The sequence below is a fragment of the Salvia hispanica genome, chromosome 6 (assembly GCF_023119035.1).
Source record: "Salvia hispanica cultivar TCC Black 2014 chromosome 6, UniMelb_Shisp_WGS_1.0, whole genome shotgun sequence".
NCBI classification, from domain to species: Eukaryota; Viridiplantae; Streptophyta; class Magnoliopsida; order Lamiales; family Lamiaceae; genus Salvia; species Salvia hispanica.
Genome location: NC_062970.1, coordinates 44,546,532 through 44,552,122, shown reverse-complemented (window position 1 = coordinate 44,552,122; position 5,591 = coordinate 44,546,532). Strand labels below are relative to the sequence as shown.

Sequence of the window (5,591 nt, the reverse complement as noted above, 5' to 3'; positions counted from 1 at the left end):
TTAGTGGAACAAGAGGAGCTTGGTAATGAGAGCCTTCGACTTGCTGTATATTTCCGTGGTGATGAGGAAACATTGGAGATCTTCAAGAAAGAGGTTGAAGAAGAGGGTCTCACCAGCAGTACTAATCTGTCTCTGCATCTGCTCAGTTCCAAATAACTTCCATTCATCTGCTCCTTGCATCTCAAGGTCTTCTACTCCACTTAACTTTCTTCCACCCTTCATTTCAAATTTATAGTGTTTTAGTTTAATTATAAAATTATTAGTTACTCCCTTCTTTCCAAGTTATTTGAGTCGTATTTCATTTCTAGCCGTGCCTAGGACCTGTGCTCTTCAATCTGAAGGAATATTATGGTGGCCATGGAGCATGGAAGAAATCCATGTTTGATTCAAGTTGGTGCACTGCACATTACTGTTGAATCATGTCTTGGGTTGCTGATCTGGGTCTGGTCTGTTAACTCAGCCGCAAGATGTCTCCTTTCACACCGACTGCAGTCTGCATACAGCGGCCAGAACTTCTGTCATGTGTAACTAGACCTTTATGTATTTGGAAAACCTTTATTTGATCTATTTAGTAACAAACTTGAGCGCTAAAGCATAAATAATTTTATTGGAGACATCTAATCAACTTCGAAAGAATAGTATTCCCACAAAATTTGGATTACAGGGCTAGAATTTTATTTATAATTAATTAAAAATTAAAGTGCATCTTAAATTATTATTAAATGAAAATTCAATCTTTTATGCCGTGCTTAAAAACATTGTTAAGTGTGGTCCAATGATCCTTTAGGAACAACGTCTATTTAATTACCCCAGATCCAACATGTGTTACATACTCATTTCCTCCTAAAGTCTTTACTTAATCCAATTATTCCAAATGTGCACCAATTTTGTAATTGTTTTTTAATGTTAAAATTAAGTCAATCTATTAAGTAGGGGCGATCCAACATAACAAAAAGAGCCGAGTAAATTGGGACAGAGGGAGAATATAGTACAATAGTAGAGGCATGAAGAGTTAGTAGCTGGAAATATGAACATAAAACATCTTGGACTTGTAATATCTTATAGTTAACAATTAGTACAAATTTGAATAAACATTGTTTCCCATAAAAAAAATGTGTATAAAAAACTTAGACCATAAGAGCATCCGCAATGGTCGGTTCCCGTTCCACGCGGGCCGCACCGGAAGAGAGGGGAAGGGGGGGAAAGGCGGTCGGCGAGTCATCCAGCGCCTGGCCCGGGAGGAAGTGGACGGAGGATGAGTACCGGGGTGGCCAAAGGGGTGGTTGGGGGTGTGGACGATCCAGTTTTGGGGCAACCGGCGTCAACATGTGGTCGAAGATCGAGGCCCCCCATGGAGGGCCGCCCGCAGGGGAAGGACCGGGGGGAGGTCCGGGAAGGGTGGGACGCACCGGGCCGGGGGCCCTTTTTCGAATTTTCGCAACGCCCCCCGTTTCCCCGGGGGGGAGAATAAATGCCGGGGGTGGGGGAGTCGGCCCTTGGAGGAAGTATGGAGTTCACCTTCGGGAGTGCCCTTTTTGTTGAAGGCTCGGAAAATTCCCCAGGGCTTGGGGGGCCGGGGCGGGCCGAAATATAGCGGCACTACCGGGAGCCGGATCCCCGACCTCCCCCCATCGAGGATTTCCATCCCCCCCCATTCCGCCCCCCCCCGGTTAGGCGGGCGCGGCCGGGGGGGGGGGCGATCCCCCCCGCCCGAGGGTCCGGTCCTCCCCCCTCTCACCCGCCCACCAGAATTTCAAGGTAACCAAACGCGGGCTCGATGTACAAAGGGCTTCCAAGAGGGAAGAAGCCACACCCCACAGAAGATGTTTTTCAAGATGTCAGAGGGGGTTTGGAGATAGGGGACGGGTAGGGGTTCCGGCGTGGCTCGATACCCGGGGGGCGGCCGGGCGACGCGATGGGGGAGAGAGTGGCGGGGGTGTGTGTTGAACCCTTTTTAAAAAGAAAAAATCATGTCTTTTTTTTTTAAAATCTTTGTACTTTTTTAATGGAATGGGTTATTTTTTTTGTATATGTTCGTAAATTTTAAATTTCCCTATATTTCGTAATTTTTGTAAATGTAGTATATTTTGAATTATTTTTTTTCGGCCATGGGGCCCAAAAGAATACAGGTTTTTTTTAGGTTCGCGGGGAGAGAATTCGTGGCTTGATACAAGAGCAAAGATACTGCAACGCAGTTGTACACGTGGGGCCACATCCGGCCGTAAGTCTGGTACGAAGGCACATAAACTTAGAGCACCTGTGGATGGAAACGAGAGAGGCAAATGCAGGGCCAGTGTAACATGTTTTACTGCATCTATAAATCTAAATCCCACCTAACTCATCATAAAATTCACAGATTTCAAATAAGTGAATAACTAACATGAAGGAAGATTGAGGAGAATTACCTGATTCCGTAGAACAAGCCATCCCAAACCAAAGTACAACACTCCGAATAGAAGGATTACCGGGGCTATGACAGAATAGCAGAGAACGATTGTCAGAACGAGCATGTCATCTGGAAATCTAGTCCCATAGTTAAGATCTCCCGGAGCCCAAGCTTCTTTCAATTCATATTCAGTCTTGCAGAGATACTTCTTCTTTAAATGAAAAATTATTAAAGGAACTATTCGTGATAACTCAAGTCCATATCCGACAAAGAACCTGAAGGCACAAAGTCAGTAGCGCATTTGAGTCTGTCTACAAGCCATCGAGACGAAGATATATTATGGAGATGATGTTCAATTTCACAACAGGCTAACTCAAAAAAAATGTAAAGAATGAGTACAAAATAAAAGGATTTTTCATGAAAAGCCCTATTTTTTCAACGTTGAACCCTTGAATTTTTAAAAAATAAAAAACAGGTTCAAGAAATGACGGACTCACTGAGAAGATACAAACCAGAACTAGTTAAGAAAGGTAAAAGAGTCTTACTTCAAAGCCACAAAAGTCAAGAAGAAAGTAGCACTTCCTGGAAGACTTGCTGCTAGTACATCGAATACACTGTTTGGATTATCCTCAATAGCTTTGAACGAATCGAAAAGTGTGTGACCTACTGTGACACCAATGAATATGTTAAGCACCGAGAAATAGTAGTACTTCCCGGAGGCGGCCCTTTCCGCATGACTCTGTGAAGGTATGCCCTCGGCCTTGGATAGGAACAACAAGAAACTTGGTAACAGTGCCAAGAATATTATAAGAGCAATCTGAGGCAAGTACGCCCCAAGGATTGTTCTGATCATAGACTGTTCCAACACTGGTTTCAAGAAGGGGACCAACTTCTCCAGGTTAGCTAAAGTAGTCAGCGCTGAAATCAACCCAATAGGTATCATGTAAAAGAAGATAGTGAGAAACACTATGAAATATACGACATATTGCCGGACCAGTCTCTCGTAGAAATTCTTGGAAAGATTGGTCCATAGCAACTGGCGAGCCTCAGGTGCATCCATGACTGTCCATTTATCCAACATTGTATCATGCAGACATTGTCCAGCGGCTGCTGCAGTTGCCCTGTTATTGAAGAAAACCACAGCTGCAGGTTGTTGTTTGTCCTTCAGGGCGATCTTTTGCTCGGATTCTAACTTTGGAACCAGCTCTCTTATCTTTTTATCATAGTACTCTAGTGCATCAACCTTTTTACCTATAAGCTCCATAAAGCCAGCTCTAGTAGTCGGCCTCGTTCCTTCAGGGTTAGCAGTCCCTTTAGACTCGGCATAGATGACTTCTGCACGCGCAAGCTTCTTTCCGTATCCTTCCAACTCTGCATAAATCTTGTTGGCCTGAGAGAAAAAGGTGACAAGTTACAATACGCGATATGATCACTAAATATCCGGTGAGAAAACACACACACACACCTAGAGAAAGACTATGGTAAATCAAAACATTGATGGAGAGATGCAAAAGAGTGTCGAAGCAAGTACCACTTTATTGTTCGTGATCACCATTGCCTTGTAATATGTCTCTGGATATATTGCCTTAAAATACGACTCCACCTGTTCGTTAATGCTTTGACCTTTCTCGGGAGCAGGTATGTCTCGAACAAGGGCAGCAAACTGCTCATTTTTCACTTCAGGCGACATAAGAGCTTCAGCTCTCATTTTCGAAACATGCCTGTACGATGGCCACAGGAGATAATACGTAACCAAAGAAACTCAATACGTAGCTGCCAGAAATGCCCATAACCGGTCGCTTTTTTGCTGTTATCCACCAACAATTCAGTGTTATTAAGCAAAATTAGAAAATACATCATTCCACAATAACAAAAACAGAGAAGGAACAGTACTAACTGCAATATGCCCCATGGATAGCTTGTCAAGTTCATTGAAAGTTCCTTCACTTGTGGTTTCATTAGCGTCTATTTTGTTCTCAGCAGTATAGGCAATAGGAAGAATAGGAAGAAGCACAGGAAGAAGAAGAATCCCCGAGAAAACCATTATCCCCAATGCTGCACCAGATCAATCAATAACAGTATAAAACTAAACTTAATCAGTCAAATTGAAAACGAAATTAGACACCAAAACATCAATTGAACACAAAACAGATAGATCTAGCTTCAACCCCCAATTTCCAGCTCATGAGTGTGAATGTTCAGTTTGCAATTACATTTCCAGCATCCAAGCATAAGCAAAATTAATCACACAGCTAACTTCACGACACTGTTCAGATATCAGCTTCCTTCCTAATTACTCTAATTCTAAATTTTCTAAACCTCAATTTTGAGCTAATTCGCAGTAATGTAGACGGTACCGGTGGAGAGGAAGACGAAGTAGACGGCGGCATCAACGCCGGAATGCTTGATGACGTCAGCTTCGGTGGAGGAGACGGCTTCCTTAATCCAAGTAAACGGGTTGCGAGTGAGGCGGATACCTTCGTAGGGGTCCATCCCTCGCAGGATCCGATTCGGATAGTAGACGACGTGGTTGGAGGGGCGCCTGGAGAGCCACGTGAAGAGGAACATCAGCACCAGGAAAATGACGAAGGACGTCCCCAGCGACGTCAGGAACGAGCTGAAATCCATGGCGCTTGCTTTTTTCTCTCTCTAGAATTGCAATGTCAATTAATGTGAAGTTAAGTAGAAGCGTTGGAAAGAGAAGGAGAAAGAAGTAACCGTTGAGAGAGGCAGTTGAAGGAGTTATTTATAGCAGAGACGAGTGGATTTTGCTTTCTAAATGTATCAAAAGTGGCTCATTCAGGTGGGACAGCTCCCGGCTCGTTACTAGGACCGAAAAATTCGATTAAATTCGATCTTTGAGTTATTGAATTTGATGTGCGTATTTAAGTTTTTGTCTTTTAAAGAGCTTCACGCTTATGAGTATATACAACGTCGGGCTTAAAAAACTGGAAAAAATATGTACTGGCGTGTATGTGCCACTGGATATCTATAGTTACGAGGTTGATACACGTATGTTCATGCATCGGTATGCATGTCGTGCGGCCATAATCGCCGTGACGCCTTCCCGCTATTTTGTTTTCTTTTATTTGAACATTTAAATTTAGAACAACAATAGTAATAGCCCAATGACTATATGTTTGCAACAAGTATTAATTTCGTTTTATTCGTAATTTTAATTGTAATATACCACTAAGAGGAAAGA

At 43.1% G+C, this 5,591-nt stretch overlaps 1 pseudogene; it reads right to left on the bottom strand.

The window, feature by feature from the left end:
* On the bottom strand, positions 1 to 5,104 carry LOC125195455 (annotated as a pseudogene).
* Positions 5,105 to 5,591: the final 487 nt, after the last annotated feature.